This window comes from Coffea arabica, chromosome 6c, assembly GCF_036785885.1.
Source record: "Coffea arabica cultivar ET-39 chromosome 6c, Coffea Arabica ET-39 HiFi, whole genome shotgun sequence".
NCBI lineage: Eukaryota > Viridiplantae > Streptophyta > Magnoliopsida > Gentianales > Rubiaceae > Coffea > Coffea arabica.
Window position 1 is genome coordinate 57,891,228 of NC_092320.1, and position 27,466 is coordinate 57,918,693.

General features: G+C 34.9%; 3 long non-coding RNA genes across 4 annotated transcripts; 2 read left to right on the plus strand and 1 right to left on the minus strand.

Moving 5' to 3' along the window:
* Positions 1-984: 984 nt before the first annotated feature.
* On the plus strand, positions 985-2,341 carry LOC113691467 (uncharacterized). 2 transcript variants are annotated; one of them, XR_011816241.1, is made up of 3 exons: positions 985-999; positions 1,116-1,328; positions 1,895-2,341. It is a non-coding gene; the product is annotated as an uncharacterized lncRNA (long non-coding RNA). The 2 variants fall into 2 exon arrangements; XR_011816240.1 differs by lacking the exon at positions 985-999 and having other exon boundaries at positions 1,026-1,328.
* Positions 2,342-5,228: 2,887 nt separating this feature from the next.
* Positions 5,229-25,716, minus strand: LOC140008925 (uncharacterized). Its single transcript, XR_011816242.1, has 2 exons — positions 25,479-25,716; positions 5,229-5,480 (listed from the first exon to the last, which is right to left on the minus strand). It is a non-coding gene; the product is annotated as an uncharacterized lncRNA (long non-coding RNA).
* On the plus strand, positions 21,303-24,365 carry LOC140008927 (uncharacterized). The gene is made up of 2 exons (XR_011816243.1): positions 21,303-21,548; positions 24,159-24,365. It is a non-coding gene; the product is annotated as an uncharacterized lncRNA (long non-coding RNA).
* Positions 25,717-27,466: the final 1,750 nt, after the last annotated feature.

Consider the following 27,466-nt stretch of genomic DNA (forward strand, 5'->3'; position numbering starts at 1 on the left):
CACAAGATCTTTCTCAAGAAACAAAATTTTAAAGAGTTTTTCCTGTAGTTTAATTTTTAGTAACAAGTAATGGCATATTTTACGAACACAAGGCGTTTGAAGAAGTGAAAGACATTGAACTAAAGTAATTACGTGCAATAAACTGTGAAAATTAGGGGCTGAAATTAGAAAACGATTCTTTCGAAGGAAGACAAAAGTATGCGTTAATCCTTAACAGGACACTGACAGCGATTTAGAATAACACTATGCGGCGAAGGATGTCCAAATTTAGTTCCCCACAATTATTAAGACGGTAGGAAATTAAGCTATCTTTTGATCTGTTCAAATTTTGTACCGGTCCTAATGCTATTAATTATGTCCTTGGATAAGTGATGTTTGCTGAATGTACCGGTCCTTATTCTATTCGTACATTTCCTTTTGTTTGATCTTCCACGGATATGAATGATTCAAATTTCAACGTATATCAAGTTGTTGAAAAGCTCGCTATATGTGCCCTGCTATAAATTCTTATCATCCTTGATTTTTTTATTCCACGCGCTTGGTAAAATACAAATAATGGACATGGTTAAATCTCAAGAAAACTTAAATAGATCATAGGTAAAAAGAATTCTAAAAGCTTATATTTCATCTTCCTTTACTAGATAGTCTTGGTTGTCAGAAAATAAAGCACAAGAATGTCCATTGAAAACTTGAGGGATATGGGGTTCAAGTTTCAATCCTCAATATAAATTTTGGACAATGTACATATGTATGTATACATTTATATGTGTGTGCAAACTGTATATGTATCATGCATGCAATAGCTCAATTATCAGCATTCCATTGCTGCCGTCCTTCCTGCCTTGTGGCTTCTACATTCGAAATTGATGTACCAAAATTCGGCATGCGTCCATCGATTGTATGTGAAAATGATGTAACCGTCGATCCCGCAACCAGATGAGTTTATACTTAAGCTTTGCGACATTATGCTAATGTTCATTATCTTTTCCACTAAAAGAGGTTAGAAATTGCTGGACTTAAAAATTTCAAATCTTAATGATGTTGATGCTCTATTTAAACTCCTTTCGTAAGCTAATTCTGACTTAGACTTTGTCTTAATTCTTTGATATTTGTAGCTTTCTCTTAACAACTCAGCGATAAGAAGTTTCAACACAACTACCGATTAGGTTTTGGCAAATTGCACCATCTCTTGCTATAAATAGTTATCATCATTAACTTGTGTTCTCACAAGCATAGCTAACATAAGATATCGGAGATGGCTAAATCTCAATTCAGCTGCGCAACCTTCTTTGCCCTGCTCATCTGCTTCCTCCTCCTCGTACCAAATAGTAAGTTGTAGCTAGTCTTTAGTAAGAGAGTTTACACTTCTATAGTCTTAAATGGTGAACACGTGCATAGAATGGCGTATATTTGTACATTCCCAAAGTTTTAATTATTTGTCTCTACCTCTCTCTTAGTTAGAGAACTTCGAGTAGAACAAACAGAAATGGTTGTCACTAGCAACGAATTAGAATAGTTATAAGTGTGTATCATGTATATGTACACTCACAATCAAAATTTTACGAACTAATTTGTATTACATATGCGCCGTATGCTTTTCAATAAATGTTTTTGCTTAAAGTTTAGCCCTGTACTCTGCTTTTGAATTTTCTCTCGCGCTTTCTAATTTCTCGTGACATGTAATTATACTGCAAGTATACATGTATAGTGTTGCGAATAACAATACATGTGGCATAAAAATAGAAAATGGGATAAAGATTGACACAAAAAATGACATAGAGGAACCATGCCCTGTAATACTAACAAACACCTATCCCTTAGGTGGACGGGCTAGATCCCTGATATATACCATACACTTTGGACTAACTCTAATGTTTTGCTTTGTTTCATGCAGAGATGCCAATGGCTGAAGCTTCATTTTGCAAGAGGCTTGCCAAGAACTGGTCCGGGGATTGTTCCTCTGACAGGTGCTACAATTATTGCAAGTATACAGAGCATGTTTACTCCGGAGAATGTAATTGGAATGGCAATGGTCAGCATCGTTATTATGCTTGCTACTGTGTCTACAACTGTTGAAAGCCTACTATTTTCTGCAATTTGCAACGTACTTTGTATTCAAATAAAGGCGAACAATTCACTAGAATTGCATATGTGCCGCCAATAGTTGTTGTTCCTATGTCAGTTGCTAATAACGTACGGTGCTGTCTGTGTTATCATTGAAAAATCACTGCTCAGTGATAACTTAATCAGTCTATCCATGTGTGTCTGTTGCGATCTGTCTTGTATTCATTTAAATATAAATGGACTACCTCTGTCCAAGTATAAGGGTCATCTTCTGTGATTTCAACTTGTTATGAGTACATGTGATTATTATGTTTGGACTCTGATAAACACCAAAAATATCTGCTAAAGAATTGGATGCAAAAAAAAAAGTCTAATGAAAAAAAAAAGAAAGAAAGTCATATGCACAACCAATATTCTCCATGAAAAACAAAAAATAAACACTGATTGAAATATAAAAATTGGCCTTGAAAATCTTGCACTCCCTATGTGCCATATTTGAGGTTTTTTTTTTTGTTTTTTGAAAATCAAACTTTTTAAGAAAAAAAATGTAATTATTAAGTTTGAATGTACTGATTTTGGATGAACCTTAAACATGGCCCTCACATGGAGTGTAGTGGCACGCAAAAGGTAATTTTTTCAAATGGTAAAATGGAAAGTTGTGTTGATTTTGAAAAGATGACCCTTTGTTTGGAATATCCAAAAGGCGAAAACATGACACTAAAAAAGGATGGTTATTTTACCATTTTACTGCTTTATTTTCCTTTTTTTTTTTTTTTTGAAGGTTTCCGTTGACTCTGACTTAGCTTCCTATAGTTTAGTTGAATAGGAAACCGAAGACCATGTACTTTATTTGTTTTCCATTAATTGACATCAATAGGGTGGGACACATTATAAAAATTCATAATTTTTTCAAAGAGTGAGTTTGTAGGAGTTTTTGGTGAGGCACGGGCCCCAAGTGTGATTTTTTTTAAAAACTGGAAGTTGGGAAAATGTAAGGGAATAATAAATATTACTGCATGCTAAAGAAATACAAAATAAAAATTAATCAAAGCCATAAATAGGTATAATTATTCTATAATTAAAAGATTGTATTGTCTTGGTTATAGGGACTGTTTTCATTTTCTTTTACATCTAGATTTTAAATTTTTTTTTAAACCAAAAAGGTCAAAATCTAGAATATACCTAGGACTTAACTTAATTGATTCTGAATTTTTTTCTCCATAATTACATTCTATGATCAACTATTGCAAAATTTACAACAAACAAGAATAAGCTAAAAGAAGCATGAATACCAAAAAAATAAAATGCGGAAAATTTTTCTATATTGGGAATAAAAGTTGAAACATCTTAACTGACTCCATAAAGTTTTGATTCCAAATTACTCCCTAAAAAGATGCTTATCTTAAGTGAATATCAGCTCATAACAATAGGTAACATTGAAGATGTGCGATTGGTTTTATTAGAACAAATTTATGTTGATGTTCAACGGATTCCTAGAGAAGCAAATAAGGTTACACAAACTTTAGCAAACTATGCTAAATCTACCAATCTAATTGAATCTTTTTGGAATTCCCCCTGACTTTGTCAAATAAATTGTGTTGTATGATTTTCGGCTAACTTATTAATAACGTTGGTTTTGCATTTTCTATATATATATATATATATACACACACACGCGCGCAATCCTCCCCACATATATATTCCGTGTAGATATGGGTCTTTATGAAATTATTGAAATTGTTATGGCCAGGCTGAATTCCTAATTTCAACCTAAGCTGATATCATATCCTATCCAATGAAGGAAAAAAATCCTGAAAATGACAATAGCTGACTTATGAATTAATGAAAAGAACACTTAAGAAATTAATTAATCTCCACCAAAATTAATGACGTGGAATCTATATTAATTTTTGTAAAGAATTCAATCCTGTGTTTTTGTTATGAGAAAGCAACAATAGCTGACTTATTCATATGTTGTACGGATATTCTTGAGAAATACTTGTTGCTTTTCTGGCCAAAGAGTCTTTTGGCTGAACAAGAAAAGAAATTAAATCCCACCACAAAGCCGTACCACTGTAAAGCTGATCCGTGTTGAATTGCCCAAGTTGGGATGGACGAGCGGCCAATGACAATGACCAAGTCACCGGCAAATGAAAGAGACACCGTCAATTAACGCCAGACTTGATTGATCCTCCAGTTAATTTCACGGACAAATAAATCTTGTCATTTCTTTGAATACTCAAGTAGAAATTTTGTAAGCATGTGTCTTGGCATATCGAAGAGATGGTTGCTGTTGGTTGTTAGTAGAATTTCAAGTACTTTCACCTGTTAAAGGTCATATAGCTGCGCAAGTATCTTTGAGTGACAAATTGGGATTTAATGTCTCCATATAGACTCAAGGCTCCAAAATTGGTTCAGCCCAATGTTGTCCTTCGGTTCGATAAATTTTTGAGAATTAAGAGTCAAGCCACTTTATTTTCAAGTTGGGCAGTAGGTTCGAAAACTCTCTCACGTTACAGCATTAATATTTCATATTTGTGTCACCAAACAGAGCAATTGATTATTGAATTTTTCATTTGGCATTCGTTAAAACATTTAAATCATACCTAAGTTATTATGTAAATACATACATCATATTTATTATACCTCTGAATTGGGATACTTTCATATTCATACCTAAGTTATTATGTAAATACATACATCATATTTATTATACCTCTGAATTGGGATACTTTCAGATTGCCAAGGAAAGATCCTTTAAACTCTCCTGTGCACTAGGTCAAAAGTTCAAACACCCGTTTAGTGTATCACACAAGAAATATAGTACTTCTTGTTTTAAAAAATTCAGAGAGTGCAACAGTGTACTTGTCCGGTTTGATTCTTCGCGTTCCTAACTCCCACACATGCCTCTTTAGACTCCGCCCAATAAAGTAGGAGTAGGAGTAAGTTAAATATTTTAGCAGATAAAAAAAGAAAAAAAAATTGTAATACTTTTTCAAATTAATTATACTTTTCCAAAAAACTAACACTTGAGCCCCCTTTAATCAATTGCCAATAGGTATCCATTACCCAAATTGTGATGGCCCGGTCTCCTCCTAGGGCATATCCTAGAAGTTAGCGGACCACCCGCCTGGCTCTCGCAAGGACTCATTCACTAACATTAATTTCAGAGATAACAATTCTCATTAATCATCCAAGCATCCATTCTTAATACTTCTTAGTAAGACAAAAGCTTTATCCACTACAAATTACAAAAGTGAATCATCCAAACGTTCATTTTTAAGTACATCACCAAGTAGCATGAAATATAAATCTATCCGTTAAGAGATACAAAATGCAGGTCTTAACATCAATATATAACATTAGGCCTCTCAAAACACTCTAACTCTACTTGATCATCCTTCAGACTCCAACCCCTGTAAGAAAAACAAAACTAAAGGGCTGAGCTAAAACTCAGTGAGGTTTGCCCAGCAAGTTACATTTAATAAACACTTAAATCAGTACAATTAAGCAAGTAGTGCACATTTCACTGTGCAATCACTTTCATTAAGTAATTGAGAAAACACATCAGTAAACAATCACTTTTAAAAGGATACGGTTCTCGCATTAGAGCTACTTCAATGTCATTGAGCATTCATTTCTGTGTCAAGAGACACTCATTTCATTGTTATTGTACATTCATTTCAATATCACTGCAAATTCCGCCAATTCGCCTCCTTATGTCCTCCAAAACAATAAACAATCCACTACATTCAATAATCAGTTCAATAATCTCCCAACCTCATGGTAATACTCAAGTATATTGAAACATTTACCCAAAGCTACCGTCCTACCCGACCAAGCCCTTTGCTGGCTCGAATAGTCCGTTGAATAGAGGGTTTTGGGGCCCAGTTCAGCCGATGCGGCGAGGCACACATACGGCTTACATTCATGCACACTTACAGTAACATTCAGTCAATTATCGACCTTCAAGCTCAACTAAGTCGAGTGCGATAAAGTACACCCTCGACTTAGAAGACAAGGGACAATTGAGATACACTTCACAAGGAATCATTTAGTAATAATTCATAATAAGCACATTTGTCACATAATTTCATTTAGATACACATAAACAGTTAAACACATAAATTCGAAAAGCACTCACAAATTATCCAAATAATTTACTCTCAAGTCTCGGGTTTGTTTCCTGACTCGCAGCTACTTCCTAAGATAAATATATAATTCCATGGTAAATTTATAATTTGTAGATGTTCAACTATTATTTAAATCATTTGAATTAGGTTTGACTTTAAAATAAAAAATATAACATATTCAATATTTATTCTACCTTATTGTTTAAACTATTAAAATCAAGTCTGACCTTAAAATACAAAATATACGCAATATTTATTCCCCAATTTATTTCGAGACTTATTGACTTTATTATCTTAAATCAAGAAATATACATACTTTCCAAAATTAATAATTTATAAAATGTTTACATTAGGATTAAATCATTTTCTACTCCAGATTCTAAGTTTAAAACTTAGGAATATTCCATTGGTTCCCTTTTTAAATTAGTTAAACTCTAAGTTATTTGTAAATTAAATTTTATTCCACTACAGTCGGCCCTCAAATTTATAGTTTTTAACATATGTGTAAAGACAATATTAAGTGATTAGAAGCCAATTTAGGTATATAACTATCATGAGTTTTCTTCTCATTTGCTTTAATTTAACTCTACTCGTGGAACTAGATATAGTCGTTAAATCTCAGAGCAACCTTAGCTATCATTTATGAAAGCTTACAGGGTTGGAAATTAGATGAAATACTGTTCAAAAATAGGTTTCCTCACGGCCACCATTGTGAGGACCCGAAAATTTTCTTATTTTTATAGAATATTACTGGAATATTTAAATGATTATTCACTCATTTTCTTCGAATTATTTATTTCGACCATTTTAAATCCATTTATATGGAATGACGCCTCTTTATAATTTTAAAGCGTTTTGTTGAAAAATTCGCTTTTCGAAAATTTGATTAGTCCGGAACGACGGGTGCATGTTTTTCTAGGCTATACTTGAATAGGGAGTGTATTAATATTGAAGAATTAAGAACGATCAATAATAGATTAAGAAAGGTTAATGGAGGAATTAATACTCAATTCACGTGAGAACTCGTAAAATTATTATTGTTAAAACCCCTAATTTTGGCTCAATTAATTATCTATTTGGATTTTTGCCCCGAATATTATTTTCTATTCTTATTAGACCTAAGTACATGGTTTTATAGCTTCGTTATATTTTTAAAGTATCTCGTTTCAAAAAAAAATTATTTTCTTAGAAACTTGTTTAGTGAAAAAGGGAAAACGTGTCTGAAAACTTTAGCCATTTGGGAGTACAATAAGCTCAAATATTTGAGACATATACAATGGTCCTAAAATACGCAATTTTAGGCTTAAAGACTCAAGTGATAGTTAGTGGTATGATCGTTACAAGAATTTCTCAAAGGTTTCATTTTATTGCGCCTAAATTGGAAATACGTGTGCGCGCTTAATTGAGGGACTTTGAACCATTATTTTGGGACAATTAAGAATGAATAATATTTATATGAATAAATGTGCCCTAGAGGTTTAGTGCTATGTTTTCAGACTCGGACCGGATATTGACTCGGCTGAGCTCAGGGGTCAGGGGTCAATGGGTTCGACCGGGTTCAACCGGGGTCAAATTAAATGACATCATAAATATGTCATAAATATTTATTAATAATATTTAATCAAAATAAGATATAAAATTTATCTTTAAATTGGTGGTTTACAACTTCATAAGTTTAGATTTGTCATAACTTCAATGTTATTAATAAAAATTATTTTGAAATTAAAATATTATGTAAAATATCTAAAAGCATGCTAATATCAATAAAGGTGTATACATATGTGTTTGATGTTTCAAAGCTGTTTAACAAGAAAGTGCAAAGAAATTAGAACAATCAAATAGTAATTCATATAATTTAATGCATATTTACAAGTTCAAAGTTAAATTTGTGGAGAATATTTATAGACTATGAAACATTTTTAGGTATGTTAATAGTTTTTCAATATCCAAGGGGTTAGAATACAATATTGAAAAAGCTTTTTGAACCCTACATTAATATTCCCCCAATTCCTTCCTCCTTTACCTCTAACCGCCGACAAAGGCTTTTCTAAACTAGTGCAACCTTTTCTTGTTCCTGTTCTCCGTTCATTCCACTCTTCCTTTTTCTTTTTCTTTTTTTTTTAAAAAAAAAATCCAAAGAAGGATAGAACATAGAAGGCCGCATAAGCTCTCAAGTCTCAAGGCCATCGGTGGCAAAAGCTCTTAGGCAGCCACTCCGAATGTTTTGAGAAACATTTCCCCTGTGTTTTGAGATGGACGAATTCGAAGAGGTTGAGCAATCTTTAAGTTTTTCCAGCGAATTTTTGACAATGCTGTTGATTTTTTAGTTCTCTTGATATGGATTCAGTGCAAGAGTAAGCTTTACAATAGACATTGAAGTCTTGTCTGTTCTGGGTTCTGACTACAACTTCAAGAACAAAGTGGACAAGCTAGTCTTGTCCATTCTTTCTGCTTTTCGTTTTTTTTTTTGAGTTTTTTTTTCCATTCTTATTTCTTATTTCTTTTCAGGATTTCCATTCTTATATCCTTAGGTATTTATTTTCAAAACTAACAAATAATCAAACTTTTATCTTTTTTCTTCAATCTGCTCTTTTCTTCATCTCTCTTTTTTTTTTTTTTTGGTATTTTCCCCATATCTAAGATTAAATCTTATTTAGAAAACGATATCAAGCACTGATTGTGGTGGCTAAATTGAAGGAGCTGAGGAGGTGAAAATGGGTTTTAGAGAGGTGAGAGATCAGGAGGATTTTAGATGGGCAAAGAAAAAAAAAAAAAAGGCAACAAAAAGGGCAAACAAAAAAACCGGGTTCTTATCGGTTTTACCGGTTTCCGGTCAAACCCGGTTTTGACCCGGGCTTGACCGAGTTTCTGTCATCCGAGTTTTTAGAGCAGCTCGGACCGGACACTTGACCGGTTCCCGGTTGAACCGGTCGGACCGGCCGGTCCGGTCCGAGTTTAAAAACATGGGTTTAGTGCACTAGTGCAACAAACTTAAGAGAAATCGAGTACAAAACGCGCGCGTAGGCGCACTAGTTGCAATCGATTTTACGTACTTAAAATATTTGACGGCAAGCTTTCTTTATACGCAAAGGAATCAGATCAAAACATTCCTCTTTTCTTCTCATTCTGGCCGAGCTGCAGCTGAGGCAAAACATCTTCAAATTTCACAAACTTCACCTCAAAAATCTTGCTCAAACCTCCATAGATTCACACCAAATTTCACATACACTTAGCTCTACACTTGGACAACACTTTGAGCTGTAAAAGGGAGGAGCTTTCACGGTTTTCTTCAGGCTTCAAAGGGACCGAAAATTCTGTTTAGACAAACCATCAAAGTAGGTAATGATCTAATACCTTAAACTTGTCCTATGGAAGTTAAATTACACTTATGAGCTTGAATTTGCATATAGATTGTGGTTGTTGTTGGAGAAATTGGAAAAGTGGACTCTATGAATTCCCATTCTTGGGTTGCTGCTGATTTTGTTCTTAATGATGTTTATAATGTGGAATTAGTGTTTAAATCAGTGGTTTGTTGATGGAAAAGTGATAGAAACTCACGTTAGGTGCAAAAGGCCAAATCTGACCATTTTACCCCTGCTCTGTTCAGTCACTTTAATGCCGAAATTTGAGAATTTAATGGCTTGATTGTGTTGTTTATATGTTGTAGTAGTTGTGTAAAAATTTTCATTGAAAAATACTGAGTTTTGGTTGGTCAAACGAATTTATTCCCAAAGCTAGTAATCTGGAAAACAGTTTCGTCGTAATCCAGACCAGTGTTCGTATTTCGTCCATAACTCCGTACTCCGACGTCGAAATCAAGTGCCGTTAGCGGCATTTGAAACTATACATTCCCATTTTTCCAACGGTATATAATGAACGTTCTGGTTCCATGTGTGTGAACCGCACCACTCATCTGAATTCAGCTGCCCTGTTTCGCCGTTCTGCCGAAATGATTTGATGATACTGCAACTTTAGGCTTAATTTCGAGCTTGTTGCATGCTGAAACTTAAAATGATTTCTTCTGTGAAATTATAGTCCTATGCATGTATTTTCTAACACTATCAACCATGCTCAAATCCGAGTTAAATTGAGTGAGTTATGATCAAAATACGGTGACTGTTTTGTTCTTGAAAGCCTTGGATTTGGACAGATTTGACGTGACATTTGTGGTGGTCTTACTAAATGAATTTCTTGATACTAAATGTAAGGCCCAAAACAACCAATGCAAAGATCATAAACGAAACAATAAGTAAATAAAAAGGAAAGGATTGCAAACCAATTAACTACCCAACTCCTCTTGAGCTTGTAGATTAATTGAAACAAGCTACTTCAAGTTGATGAATTACAATCACTCTTGTGTACAATGGAAGGTTCACCTCCTCCTTGCCCCAAGCAGCACTCGGTCAAGCCAGGACGTTTTACTATCCCTCAGGACAACCCTCACAAAGTTACACTCATGAAAGATTCACTCACAAATGAAAAGCTTACAATGAACCTCACACCACTAAAACTACAAATATTCTTTTTGGAGTATTTTCTCACTAAAATCTCTCTAGATCTTTTGTATCTTCAGTGTGCCAAAGTTGTTTTAAGTGTCTGACCAACCACTATTTATATAGGACCAAAAAAGTGCCTCATTAATGCTTCCAACGGATAGAAAGTAGCTGAACAGTCAACTAGCCGTTGGCAGTGTCGGACGTCCGATAGCTCTGTTTTATGCGTCCGACAGCAGGCAGAGAGTTTAAGACTTTTTCTTCAATTCTTTCGGACGTCCGATAGGCTGGTTTTCTGCGTCCGAAGGTATGATGTAGAACTGGAAATTTTTCTTCAATTCCTTAGGACGTCCGATAGGCTAGTTTTCTGCGTCCGAAGATACTCAATGGTTGTCGGACGTCCGATGCAGTCTTTTTGAGCGTCCGACAGTTTCAGCATACTTTGTCTTCTTCCAATTGCACTTGTTCATGGAATCAAATAATTTCATAACTGAAAATATATCTTGAAGAAATATTAGTATCATCCATTTGTTTTGTAAACATCAAAAGATAGGGATCAAAATCAACAATCTCCCCCTTTTTGATGATGACAAAACAATGGATGGAAAGAAACAAAAATAAGTATAAGCTCCCCCTCAATCATTGCAACCAAAACTTTTAAGAGCCAAACTCATAATCTCAAAATAACTTCCCCTTACAAATTGCATCCATTTCTCCCCCTTTTTGTCATCATAAGACTAAAAATCAACTACTATAATCCAGCAACAATAACAGAGAATTCAATATTCCAAGAAAAAATAGAGAAATGACAGCAATCACAGCAAATCATCATGAGATCAGCATTATTCTTTTATCTCTCTTTTTGACATCATATAGATTCAGTAGTATTCAAAGATATCAGCGAAAACTCAGATCAAAGTATCAAAAGAAAAAATATTCTGAACAAGAATCACTGCAATGATTAGACAAAACCTCCTACTTGTTAAAATTAGCATCATGTCTAACTATCCGCATGCATTTCATGCCTTTTTTTATATTCTTTCTCACATAGCAATCACTTTTCATATGACCTTTTTGACAACAGAAATTACACATAATCAGGGAATTATTCATATGAACAGGTTTAATAAATCTTACTTGTCTTCTCCTATGGAAAGCAAACTCATTTGCAGCAGAATTTATCTTAAAATGAGGTTTTGATTTATTACTTTGAAAACAGTCCTGTTTTTTATGTTGAAGCAACTCATTTAAATCATCCATTCTTCTTTTCAAATCATCTTGTCCCCTTTTGAACATTTCACAAAAACTTGTTTTTCTATCAAGATCCAAGTGTAAAGCAGTCTCACTTTTTTTGAAGTAATCATTTTCAGCTTTCAACTTTTTGTTTTGTTGAAAAAGATTTGCATTATCTCGAAGCAAAAAACTAATTTTCTATTTTAATTCCTTGTTTCTAACATAAGATTCTTTCAAACTATCATGCAATTTTATAATGAAAGATTCAAGATCATCATCATCTTCATCATCACTTTCAAATTGAGAGCTAGAAGATGTTACCTCATCATCTCCAATGGCCATGAAAGCCAATTGAGCAGATTGATCTTCCTCTTCAATTTCACCATCGGAATTGCATTCATTCCATGTGAATTGAAATTTGTTTATTCTTGGTTTTCTTCCTTCTTGCTTCTTCATCACTGGACAGTCACTTGCATAGTGTCCAGATTGGCCGCATTCAAAGCACTGATCAGTTTGCTTTTTGTTGAACTCTAGCTTCCCTTTGTTTCTCGAGTTGTTGAACTGATTTGGGAATGAATTGCTAGGTCCACCATTTCTGAATCTCCTCTTGTTGAGTATTCGTTTGAAACTTTTTGTGATGAGAGTGATATCATTGTCATCACCTTCCACATCTTCTTCATCTAGGGAGGCAGAATCATCTTCATCTTGTGAGGCTTTTAGAGCAATATTCTTTCGCACTTTTGCATCCTCTTCCTCTTGCACCTTAGTCTTAAGTTTCAACTCATAAGAGGTAAGAGAATTAATAAGAGATTCAATAGGCATAGTATTCAAATCTCTAGCCTCCTCAATAGCAGTCACTTTATTTTCCCAATCATTGGACAAGGCATTCAGGATTTTTCTATTTTTCTCACCAAGAGAATATTCTTTTTCCAGCACCTCTAAATCTTTAATGAGATCATTGAATCTACAATACATTTGATCAACATTTTCATGAGGTTCCATCTTGAAAGATTCATACTTTGTAACTAGAATGGACTTCTTTTGTTCTCTAACATTCTCACTACCTTCATGAATTTCTTTCAGTTTGTCCCATATTTCTTTAGCTGACTTGCAACCCTTGACTCTAATAGATTCATTTGAGTCTAATGCACAATATAACACATTCATGGCTTTTGCATTTAAGGTGAGATGAGCTCTATCCACAGCAGTCAGTTCACTTCTTGTTTTCGGTCTAGATGCATGAGTATTTTCATCTATAAGAGATGGCATCATATGGACCTTCACTAACAATAAACCACAATTCGATATCAATAGATTGCAAAAAGATAATCATTCTTTCTTTCCAACTCATATAATTTGACCCATTAAACACAGGTGGTCTAATAACAGAATGTCCTTCAAAAAATATAGCATTATTGGTTGTCATCTTTACTCCAAAGCCGATTGAGCTTAATCTCTAGGAGACCAAGCTCTGATACCAATTGTAAGGCCCAAAACAACCAATGCAAAGATCATAAACGAAACAATAAGTAAATAAAAAGGAAAGGATTGCAAACCAATTAACTACCCAACTCCTCTTGAGCTTGTAGATTAATTGAAACAAGCTACTTCAAGTTGATGAATTACAATCACTCTTGTGTACAAAGGAAGGTTCACCTCCTCCTTGCCCCAAGCAGCACTCGGTCAAGCCAGGACGTTTTACTATCCCTCAGGACAACCCTCACAAAGCTACACTCATGAAAGATTCACTCACAAATGAAAAGCTTACAATGAACCTCACACCACTAAAACTACAAATATTCTTTTTGGAGTATTTTCTCACTAAAATCTCTCTAGATCTTTTGTATCTTCAGTGTGCCAAAGTTGTTTTAAGTGTCTGACCAACCACTATTTATATAGGACCAAGAAAGTGCCTCATTAATGCTTCCAACGGATAGAAAGTAGCTGAACAGTCAACTAGCCGTTGGCAGTGTCGGACGTCCGATAGCTCTGTTTTATGCGTCCGACAGCAGGCAGAGAGTTTAAGACTTTTTCTTCAATTCTTTCGGACGTCCGATAGGCTGGTTTTCTGCGTCCGAAGGTATGATATAGAACTGGAAATTTTTCTTCAATTCCTTAGGACGTCCGATAGGCTAGTTTTCTGCGTCCGAAGATACTCAATGGTTGTCGGACGTCCGATGCAGTCTTTTTGAGCGTCCGACAGTTTCAGCATACTTTGTTTTCTTCCAATTGCACTTGTTCATGGAATCAAATAATTTCATAACTGAAAATATATCTTGAAGAAATATTAGTATCATCCATTTGTTTTGTAAACATCAAAAGATAGGGATCAAGATCAACACTAAACACCTACCAAATGTACCATGAATGTTTCTTAAACTTTCCTTTCACATATGAACCATGATTGGAGGATTTTCTTAGCCAAACGATTGGATTTGGGAAGAAAAGGATTAAGGGCAGATTGCCTTGAGAATTTTTCCAAACTTTGGTTGATTGGTTAACCACCTTTCCGAAGGTATTTTTTCACGAAATTTGATAGAGAGATATCCTTCATATACGAGTACCATACTACAAAATTTGGTGTCAATTCAAGTCCGTTTCGACACTTAACAAAAGGTCCAAAGTCGGAACCAAATCTGAAAATTTTGTAACAGTCTTGAATTTTTCCCAAGTTTGAGCTATCATATCTTGGTGCTCGAAACTCCGATTCTTGATCCGTTTGTTCTGCCCTAAACCTTACTTGTACCTCTAATTGATCTATAAATTTCAAGGGCTGGTTTGCAACGAGTGAATTCTGCCAAATTTCCAAAGTTAGCGAAAAATCAACCCGACTCAATCCTGGGTGATCTGGGACAGCAACTTTAAACTCATTTTTGAATACCTTCCATTTAGATTCGTGGAACAGTGTCTTCTAAGAACTTTTAGTAATTTCCAAGAGGTTTCTAACGGTATAAATTTTTCCAATTGTAGACTTGTATCGAGTAAGATACGATTTTTCAAAGATCCATATCAAAACTGAAATTTTCCAACTTTCAAGGAAATAGAGATTTCCAAGAACTTTTTATTCTTTCGACATTATGCAAACATTTTAACCTCGATTTCCAAGATAAAAACCCAAATGCTCCTGTACTTGAAGAAACTCTAATTGAACCTCGATTTACAAGTAATTGAGGTTCGATTTCGTGGAATTTCCTTAGATTGTACTAGTGTACAATCTTCCTTGATAATTGGGATATATGAATGATAATACGTTATTATTTGTCCAGGCGCACACGAGGACCTTCAAGAGGATCCTACCGTGCACACTTGAACTTCTAGAAAATATTTCTTCTTGATTTGCTCGGTGAGTGTCAAGTGTATGACTACTTGAACTCTATGGACTTGATTCATGCTTGGCTTACCTGATTACATGCTTAGCCTACTTGGTTTTGAAAAATGGAGTCGAGTGTGTACTTTATCGCACTCGTTCTCATTTGAAACAAATAACTCATGCTTAACATGGTTTGCCTGATTTACATGACCTGAAATACATGCTTAGACCTTTCAAATGCTTGAATACATGATATGGTATGCTATGGCTGCATACGTCGTTGGAGTGAATCTCCTCGACACTTACATGACACATGGGGGACGCCCAAACTCATAGGCCGACCTTGGAACTCGAGCCAGCATTGGCTTGGTCGGGAACCTCGGTGAGCCATGAGATTCATATGATAAGCTTGATCTATTGGAGAGATCTTGCTTGGCATACTTGTGGAGTATCGCCTCATAAATGTCGTGCGGGTCCGAAGCGGTGTATGGTGGATGGATGAGAAGTAAGTGGTGAACTACGGATATGAAATATCAACCCGGTTGACGGAGAGTCATCGCGGGAAGATATACGAATGACATCGGCAAAATGTGGAACTTAGCTCCTGAGAGCTACCATATCCTTGAATTGTTTCTGGTTACATTTTTATTGGCGTTATTAATTACTTGCAAGCTATTACTTGAATTGTTATTTGGGTTTGTTACCTGAACTATGTGCCTGCATGTGTGTTCTTGGCCTCACGAGCGTTTTTGCTCACCCTATAGATTTGTTTTCCTTAACAGGTTTGAACCCGGAGGCGTACTGGAGAAACCCTCCTGATGAGCTTTTGTTTAGGATTTCTATTATATTTTGGCTATGCCCTTGGTTTTAGGTGGTACTTTTGGAATTGAAATGTAACTTTTGGGGCGTGATGTATATTTGGGGATTATGATGTACTTTGAACACCCAACGTGCGGGCTGGATAATGGATGACTATTGTTAAGTTTGAACGCTTTCGCATTTACTGTATTTAAATTATTTACGTGTGCTGTGAAGATCGTTAATAAGTTTGAATGGAATTACTTGAGTCCTGGCGAGAGCTAGGCAAGCGTCCCGCGGATACCCTTTGGTTCACCTTAGGGAGAAGTGGGGGCGTCACAGTTGGTATTAGAGCATAGGCTTTAGATCTTGTAGTGTATCCTAGGATTAAAGTTTAGGATGCCTGACTGTGGGATGAATTTGAATATTATGTGAACTAGAGGGTCTATTGTATCCTACGGGTTAAAGAAATTGGTTACTTGAGAGTTTCTTACTTGGGACTTGTAGAAATAAAAATTGAGGAATTAGCTGATGTTATATTGAAGGAAAATATGGGATGAGAGATTAGTAATGAAAGATTGGACGAATTTGAATTATTATTATACTTGTAAGTATGGAAAGAAGTGAGACAATTATTAGTGCTGGCTAAAGCAGATAAGAGACCGAGATTTGATGGTCAAACTCCATGTATCGTGATTGTGAACCCAGATGAAAGAGTTTCAAAGGTATAAAATGCATTTTCCTGCTCATTTACCTCCTAGAGAAATTATGCTTTGAAATTCTAAAAGAAAAATGGGGATGTACTAGTTTTATTTTCAAACGATAATTGGAAATAATATATATATGCTTTAAGTATGTGTAATTCTTCGATTTTGGTAAATATGTGAATTTTACTTGAATTTCAATTTAAAAATTTGTGAATAACTGATGAGTTTGTTGAAATTTTGTATGTGATGGGTTGATACAAGGTTAAAATTTTCTAAACTAGATTTTCCCCCTTGATTGTATACTGGTGTATTCTCACACTTGAATTCATCTATGCTTTACAAAATAATAATAATAATAATAATAATAATAAAAATATCTTGAATTTTCGGAAGAACGGCGAACTTATGTTTTTATAATGAAAATCTTGAACTTGATAAGATTTTTGTTACTTTAAATACTCTTCTTATCTTTTAAAATTCTTGGTTTTCAAGAAGGGTGAGCCTATCTTTAGGTGTACGGATTGAGGGAACTTTGAGATATAGAGTAACCGCATTCAAGAACACGCAGTTAGTGTGAATTGACTTGGTTTCCATTTGACACGTAAGTTAGCAAGTTGTACTTATTTCTTGGGTTTGAACTTGGAGCTTGAGGCTTTAACTATAAAACCCTAAGACTAGTTATTCTTGGAGATGATGGTGCTCTGGTTGGTGGCTTGCTTATTAAAGATTTTGAACTTCGAATGGATAACCTTTGGTTTCCACTTGTGTTATGGTTTGATTGGATCTAATTTCATAAAGGCATGTGATCTGATTGGAATTAGTGATATTCGGACCCATTGGTTTAATTAAGGACTTAGGAAGGGTGGTGCACGCCATGAGACCTTTTGTATCCCGCTTGCATATACTTCTACATTTTGTGACCCTTAATTGCCTATATACAGTATTTGACATATTGGTCTTGTTTTGTGACTTCTTAACTCGTACTATAACCTTCGATACATGTAAAGAATCATGTCTTGATTCTAAATATTTTTGCAACTTGTATATGCATTAAGTTCTTTTATGATTAATTATTCCTTTTCTTGCGCTTATAGACTCCTATTAAGTATGGTAGCAGGAATAGGAAAAAGGGGTCGTGGCCGAGAGCTTAGACAACCCTGTACTCGTGAGAAAAATTGATGGATGGCCTTATATAATTTAATGAGATCCTAGTACTGAATATGAATCGAGAATAAACCAGAAGATTAGATCTACCAGTGTATAATGGATTAACCTAGTTGGGAACTTAGTGAGATTTTCCTGTGTGAAATTTTAATAACTGCTTTATACGTATATTATGATTGGTCCTGTGGCCATATTTCAACTTTTGTCAAAGTTTGAACTCCAAAAGTATTTCGTGGGTTTGGTGAGATGACCTGAACTCATTACCAATTTGTTCTACTTGAACAAAAGCGCTTTCAATTTTACTTGACTAATACTATACCCAGATTCACTTGTTTTACTTTTCACAAAATTTATATATATATATATATATATATATATATATATATGTATGTATACAAATTTTGAACTCGTTTGAGACTCGAAATCAGATAGAGTTCAAGTTCGAATCTTTCTTAGGAACATGAATGCCTATTTGTTATGAATCAGATATTAGAAATGATCGGGTTTTATGTACCAGTAGAGTTAACTCTTGGTTGGATAAAAGGGTGGTAAAGGTATTGGATCACAGGTTATGCGAAAATGAACCTACATGTTTACCTATCTTTCTTAAAGGTATTTTCTAAAATATACGCCTTACTCGAACATAGATTTAACTCGAAACTTTGAGAAAAAGTGTTGGAACACCCTTCATGTATATGTTATGATTATTATGTATATGTTTTAAAAATCATGCATTAAGTTGCATGATTAATATTCTTAAATCTATTTGAGAGATTTTAAATATGTATTGATGATTGTGGTTAAACATTATTTGAAATCTCTTACTAAGAAAATTTAGTTTTGGGTCATGAAGAAAAATTTGTATCTTTAACTCTAATTTTGAAAATTTTGAATCGTATTTTGCCACAGATACATTCAAAATAGATCAAAAGTCTTGACCTTATCTTGTAAGTCATGATTGGTTTGATTTAGACAAAATTTTGAGGAAACGGATTTTGGTCCTGCTAGTGCGTAACAGTTTTTTTGTTAGGATTTGGAACTTGTTTCATATGGCGTATAATTTATGGTTTTTTGGTTTCACTACACACGGGAGTAAGACCTTAGAATGGAAGTACATATCATTATATCAAGAGGTATTACTTTAGTCGTGTGTGTGGATTTTCTTAAGTATCATTCGAGGAGAGGGAAGAGTAAATATACCTGGATGACTTAGATGCGTGAGAATTTACAGGTTGTGGATAGTTGAGTTTCAAATTCTGATTTGCTACTTATTTAGATGCTTGAGCTGATAGGCTAACAGTCAGGATTAAGAAAATGGATGAATGAAAAGTTTGGAAGAGATGCGAATAGAAATAGAAATTTTTCACAAGGAGTTGGAATTCCAAACTAAATTGGCTGAATTCTGGGAAGAAAAAAAAAAGTCGAGAACTTAGGGTTGAGATGGGATCCAATGTTTAATCGCCAATTTGAGATATTAAAAGTTGTGAGATTTGGGTGAGTGAAAGGAAATATTTGATGGCTTGAATGAGCCTAACGATTAGGGACCGGATGGTATATTTGGAATGGACGCTTGAGGCTATATATACATAGATTATTGAGAGTTGAACGATGAGACTATTAAGAACAAATGCTCCATAACCTCACATAAACGAGAATTATAATCAAGGGTCAGGAGCAGCGAATAAGGGATTTAAAGTAGAGTTACTACCAACCGGGAATCCTAGAAACTGATGTGCTTAACCACTTCCAATTTAAGATGGGGATGCTTGAATTTTCAGTTATGCCAATTGGGTTGACTAATGTATTAGCAGCAATTATTGCATTAATGCATCAAGGTTTTAAATCGTAATAGGATTAATCTGTGATGGCATTTATTGATGATGTATTGATATACCCTAAAGTTTGAGAAGATCATGAAAAAATACCTGATGGTAGTTTTACAAACCCCGAGAGAACGCTAACTTTTGTTAAGTCCAATAAAGGTGAGATCGATGGGAAGAAATAGCCTTTCTAAGTTATATAATATCTAAGGAAGAAATTGTTGTTAACTCAGCTTAAGTGGAAGCTGTTTAAGAGGAAATGACTAGAAAATCCTACCGAAATTTGAAGTTCTTAGAGGTAGTCGAATATTACCTTGGTTTGATCAGGGACTTCTAAGGATACGAAACTTGGCAAGTTATTTGAGATTTTAAATGTGAGGAAGAATTTGAAGGTGAAAATCGTTTAACCAGTGCACTTGTGTTGGCTTTACCGAGCGGATAAGGTGATTTTGTGATTTATACAGATGGTTCAAAGGATGGTTTAGAATGTATATTAATAATATATGATGAGGTGATTGTATATGCCTTCTGAAAGTTAAAATCTTCCGGAAGAAAGCAATCAACTCATGATTTGGGGTGAGTTGGAAAACGTAAGTCAATGATTGATCTGATAGGCTTAACCATGAAGGGAATGATATTGTTCTAAGTATGAATTTCAAGGACGAAATTCCTTTCAAGAAGGGGAGGATGTGAGGATCCGAAAATTTTCTTATTTTTATAGAATATTACTGGAATATTTAAATGATTATTCACTCATTTTCTTCGAATTATTTATTTCGACCATTTTAAATCCATTTATATGGAATGACGCCTCTTTATAATTTTAAAGCGTTTTGTTGAAAAATTCGCTTTTCGAAAATTTGATTAGTCCGGAACGACGGGTGCATGTTTTTCTAGGCTATACTTGAATAGGGAGTGTATTAATATTGAAGAATTAAGAACAATCAATAATAGATTAAGAAAGGTTAATGGAGGAATTAATACTCAATTCACGTGAGGACTCGTAAAATTATTATTGTTAAAACCCCTAATTTTGGCTCAATTAATTATCTATTTGGATTTTTGCCCCGAATATTATTTTCTATTCTTATTAGACCTAAGTACATGGTTTTATAGCTTCGTTATATTTTTAAAGTATCTCGTTTCAAAAAAAAATTATTTTCTTAGAAACTTGTTTAGTGAAAAAGGGAAAACGTGTCTGAAAACTTTAGCCATTTGGGAGTACAATAAGCTCAAATATTTGAGACATATACAATGGTCCTAAAATACGCAATTTTAGGCTTAAAGACTCAAGTGATAGTTAGTGGTATGATCGTTACAAGAATTTCTCAAAGGTTTCATTTTATTGCGCCTAAATTGGAAATACGTGTGCGCGCTTAATTGAGGGACTTTGAACCATTATTTTGGGACAATTAAGAATGAATAATATTTATATGAATAAATGTGCCCTAGAGGTTTAGTGCACTAGTGCAACAAACTTAAGAGAAATCGAGTACAAAACGCGCGCGTAGGCGCACTAGTTGCAATCGATTTTACGTACTTAAAATATTTGACGGCAAGCTTTCTTTATACGCAAAGGAATCAGATCAAAACATTCCTCTTTTCTTCTCATTCTGGCCGAGCTGCAGCTGAGGCAAAACATCTTCAAATTTCACAAACTTCACCTCAAAAATCTTGCTCAAACCTCCATAGATTCACACCAAATTTCACATACACTTAGCTCTACACTTGGACAACACTTTGAGCTGTAAAAGGGAGGAGCTTTCACGGTTTTCTTCAGGCTTCAAAGGGACCGAAAATTCTGTTTAGACAAACCATCAAAGTAGGTAATGATCTAATACCTTAAACTTGTCCTATGGAAGTTAAATTACACTTATGAGCTTGAATTTGCATATAGATTGTGGTTGTTGTTGGAGAAATTGGAAAAGTGGACTCTATGAATTCCCACTCTTGGGTTGCTGCTGATTTTGTTCTTAATGATGTTTATAATGTGGAATTAGTGTTTAAATCAGTGGTTTGTTGATGGAAAAGTGATAGAAACTCACGTTAGGTGCAAAAGGCCAAATCTGACCATTTTACCCCTGCTCTGTTCGGTCACTTTAATGCCGAAATTTGAGGATTTAATGGCTTGATTGTGTTGTTTATATGTTGTAGTAGTTGTGTAAAAATTTTCATTGAAAAATACTGAGTTTTGGTTGGTCAAACGAATTTATTCCCAAAGCTAGTAATCTGGAAAACGGTTTCGTCGTAATCCAGACCAGTGTTCGTATTTCATCCATAACTCCGTACTCCGACGTCGAAATCAAGTTCCGTTAGCTGCATTTGAAACTAGACGTTCCAATCTTTCCAACGGTGTATAATGAACGTTCTGGTTCTATGTGTGTGAACCGGACCACTCATCTGAATTCAGCTGCCCTGTTTCGCCATTCTGCCGAAATGATTTGATGATACTGCAACTTTAGGCTTAATTTCAAGCTAGTTGCATGCTGAAACTTAGAACGATTTCTTCTGTGAAATTATAGTCCTATGCATGTATTTTCTAACACTATCAACCATGCTCAAATCCGAGTTAAATTGAGTGAGTTATGATCAAAATACGGTGACTGTTTTGTTCTTGAAAGCCTTGGATTTGGACAGATTTGACGTGACATTTGTGGTGGTCTTACTAAATGAATTTCTTGATACTAAACACCTACCAAATGTACCATGAATGTTTCTTAAACTTTCCTTTCACATATGAACCATGATTGGAGGATTTTCTTAGCCAAACGATTGGATTTGGGAAGAAAAGGATTAAGGGCATATTGCCTTGAGAATTTTTCCAAACTTTGGTTGATTGGTTAACCACCTTTCCGAAGGTATTTTTCCACGAAATTTGATAGAGAAATACCCTTCATATAGGAGTACCATACTACAAAATTTGGTATCAATTCAAGTCCGTTTCGACACTTAACAAAAGGTCCAAATTCGGAACCAAATCTGGAAATTTTGTAACAGTCTTGAATTTTTCCCAACTTTGAGCTATCATATCTTGGTTCTCGAAACTCCGATTCTTGATCCGTTTGTTCTGCCCTAAACCTTACTTGCACCTCTAATTGATCTATAAATTTCAAGGGCTGGTTTGCAACGAGTGAATTCTGCCAAATTTCCAAAGTTAGCGAAAAACCAACCCCGGCTCAATCCTGGGTGATCTGGGACAGCAACTTTAAACTCATTTTTGAATACCTTCCATTTAGATTCGTGGAATAGTGTCTTGTAAGAACTTTTAGTAATTTTCAAGAGGTTTCCAACGGTATAAAGTTTTCCAATTTTAGACTTGTATCGAGTGAGATACGATTTTTCAAAGATCCATATCAAAACTGAAATTTTCCAACTTTCAAGGAAATAGAGATTTCCAAGAACTTTTTATTCTTTCGACATTATGCAAACATTTTAACCTCGATTTCCAAGATAAAAATCCAAATGCTCCTGTACTTGAAGAAACTCTAATTGAACCTCGATTTACGAGTAATTGAGGTTCGATTTCGTGGAATTTCCTTAGATTGTACTAGTGTACAATCTTCCTTGATAATTGGGATATATGAATGATAATACGTTATTATTTGCCCAGGCGCACACGAGAACCTTCAAGAGGATTCTACCGTGCACACTTGAACTTCCAGAAAATATTTCTTCTTGATTTGCTCGGTGAGTGTCAAGTGTATGACTACTTGAACTCTATGGACTTGATTCATGCTTGGCTTACCTGATTACATGCTTAGCCTACTTGGTTTTGAAAAATGGAGTCGAGTGTGTACTTTCTCGCACTCGTTCTCATTTGAAACAAATGACTCATGCTTAACATGGTTTGCCTGATTTACATGACCTGAAATACATGCTTAGACCTGTCAAATGCTTGAATACATGATATGGTATGCTATGGCTGCATACGTCGTTGGAGTGAATCTCCTCGACACTTACATGACACATGGGGGACGCCCAAACTCATAGGCCGACCTTGGAACTCGAGCCGGCATTGGCTTGGTCGGGAACCTCGGTGAGCCATGAGATTCATATGATAAGCTTGATCTATTGGAGAGATCTTGCTTGGCATACTCGTGGAGTATCGCCTCATAAATGTCGTGCGAGTCCGAAGCGGTGTATGGTGGATGGATGAGAAGTAAGTGGTGAACTACGGATATGAAATATCAACCCGGTTGACGGAGAGTCATCGCGGGAAGATATAGGAATGACATCGGCAAAATGTGGAACTTAGCTCCTGAGAACTACCATATCCTTGAATTGTTTCTGGTTACATTTTTGTTGGCGTTATTAATTACTTGCAAGCTATTATTTGAATTGTTATTTGGGTTTGTTACCTGAACTATGTGCCTGCATGTGTGTTCTTGGCCTCACGAGCGTTTTTGCTCACCCTATAGATTTGTTTTTCTTAACAGGTTTGAACCCGGAGGCGTACTGGAGAAACCCTCCTGATGAGCTTTTGTTTAGGATTTCTATTATATTTTGGCTATGCCCTTGGTTTTGGGTGGTACTTTTGGAATTGAAATGTAACTTTTGGGGTGTGATGTATATTTGGGGATTATGATGTACTTTGAACACCCGACGTGCGGGCTGGATAATGGATGACTATTGTTAAGCTTGAACGCTTTCGCATTTACTGTATTTAAGTTATTTACGTGTGCTGTGAAGATCGTTAATAAGTTTGAATGGAATTACTTGAGTCCTGGCGAGAGCTAGGCAAGCGTCCCGCGGATATCCTTTGGTTCGCCATAGGGAGAAGTGGGTGCGTCACAACCATCAAGTAGAATGCATTCGGAAAAACAAGAGAGAGGCAACGAGAAATGTAGCTTTGCCAATCTCTGGTGTTTTGATCATAACTGAAGCTACACTTATGGGATTGAGGTGAATTTTATAGCGTCAACCATTCTTATGAAGACATCGACACCCAGTTCTCACATTTTCAGGATCAAAAATGGCCGGACAAAAGCACATTCTGCTTCACTCCCTCGGCCAACCAACCTGCACTCATTTCTACTTTAGCATTTAGTTGAGTTTCTACTGGTTCCAATCTTCCTTGTTGAGGTTTAAGGTCCGTATGACATGTTACATTTACTGCACAGGTTTAGAAGTTAAAGTTTATAGAGGATCACCAAAGTTTCTTTCTTCCCCCCCCCCCCCCTCGGTTGCAGCAAATACTTTTTCCAGTAAAACAGTGGCTTATCTTTTGACATTTTCTCGCCTTTACTTCCTCAGTTTCTGGTCTCAATCACTTATGCAGAGGACACTCAATCTACTGCAGGTTATCTTAAGCTAAGCAGAGTCGTTCATGACCAAAATTCAGAGGAATGCTGGGCTAAATCCCGTGCCTGAGCTTAGCAGCAAAACCTGATGCATGGCAGCATGCATCAGACTCCATCGAATTCAGTTTTATGTCCCAACTGAACGTATAGAGGGTAATGACTTAGCTAAAAATTATCCTAAAGAAAGGATGACAGCTTATGATTAGAATTCACGAGAATACTGAAGAAATATCTGTTGCATGCACTTCTTAATGTTATCATCCCAAGAAAAATTTGATAACAGTTGCAGGTTCAGGCTTTAATCTCAGTTTTCTGCAATTTCCCTTTTCCTGCAATTTTACAGTTGCTGCCCGACATTTACTTCAGCCACAAGCTCAAATTCCTAGCTAAATTCGACATGCAGCTGGTGTTTATCCATTTATACCAACTAAACAGCGAGTTGTTATAAAATCTTACCTGTTCCCCTTAAAGTTCGATGTTGCAGGCTGCTCAAGTTTCGGTTTCAGCTCCTCAATTCCTAGCACTCGATTCTCCCGTTCCTTGCAGTCCCTTCCTCAGCTCTGGCTAATTGATTATGATGCTTACCTAAGTTGTAACTGGTTTCTCTTAACCGTGCTCTCTCTCTTTTCTCACTCACTCGAGTCTGTTTTTGAAAGAAAGTAAGAAAGGACGACAGCTTTGGTTTTGCTCTCAGCCACCGCCAATTTTTGTTTCTTTACGCTGTTCTCATCCGGTTATTGCTTATTCAGCAATTTGGTGATGCATTCCCTCCTGACAGCTTTCTCAATTCACCACCCAATCTCAGTTAGATCCTAACCTCCCACCGCTTGGATTTAGCAGATAATTGCCTAGCTTCCATTCGGTTCCATTTGTTATTGTGAAATTCTGATAGCTCAAGTGATGGCCGCATGGTAATTAGTCTAGAATTTTAAGGTTAGTTTGGTCTTTTGGTTGTAGTTTAATTACTCTCTAAGTCCTGAAATTTTTATGATTTTATGCATGAACTCCTAACTTCATTTGTATTTTCGTGGGAAATTTCTTACATTGATTTTTAACACATTTAGCTTTAAGAAAAACTTATTAGACATGTTCTTGTTACACTTTTAGTATAGGTTACGTGTCTAATAATATTTGTAATTAACACAATTTATGATATGCATGTCATATATTTATTTAATTCGTAAAATTTTCTACACTTCTAGACATGTACTTATTGAATTTATTTTCAAAATTCTCAATTTATAGGGATTCAATTAGACATTTAAGTTAACCGTTTATTCGTTATATAATTTTTCTCATATCAATGTAAATAAAATAAAATAATTTCAAGGTATACACATAATTTTCTCGGGTTCTCACATCCTTCCCCCCTTAAAGAAATTTCGCCCTCGAAATTCATACCTTCCATTATAAAGAGTTTCAAATATTCTTTTCGCATCTTATCTTCTAGTTCCTGGATTGCTTCCTATATCTCTTAAATGCAACCCTTCTATAATTCGTAAGGAAAAATCGTTCAAAACGTCCCTCACATTTTGTAAAATGACTTTTTTCGTCCCTTACTTTTAAAAGTGTACTTTTACATCCCTTACAAATTCACGTTGGTCAAATTTGGTCTCTATCTAGGTTTCCGACTAGTTTTGGCTGGAATTCATCACATGACTTGCATGTGATCATTTTTTAGGGGCAAAATTTACATAATCCATCTATAGTCCCTTACATTTCACAAAATGAATCGTTTCGTTCCTTACATTTCACAAAATTAATTTTTTCGTCCCTCAGATTTCTCAAAATGAATTTTTTTTATCTCTCATTGACCACGTGTACGAATAGTTTTTATTTTTTTTAAATTCATGAATATATCTATTTGATTTTATCTAAACAGTACAAATAATATATAAATATCTCTATTTGATTGCACCTAAACAGATCAATATGTACATGGGTTTAAATCTAATAATTTTGTTTTAAACCTATATATATAAATATATATATATATGTGATTTCACTATGTGAATCTATTCAATATTTGTAATCTTTTCTATTTTAGTAATAATTCATTTATTGAATTGTTTAATAAGAGTATCTAATTAATTGGTGTTAATTTGAATTCTATAGTCATGCTAACAAATTACAATTTAAATCTAAAATTTTTACTCGCTACCTTTAAGTCCAACAATTGAATTTCTTACCTTATGATTATTTTAAAATTTGAAAGTGTCAATTACTTACTTCTTTTTGTGATACTTTTGCTTTGTTTATTTTTTCTGTCTAAATTTAATTCGATATAAATACTTGATAATGTTTAGAATTAAATGTCTTCTTGGTTTTTAATTTTCGAGTAAAAGGATTGAATATGAGTGAAAAACTAACAATTTTTTTAAACCCCTACATATATATATATATATATATCTATTTTAATTTCACATAAACAGTATGTTTAAGCA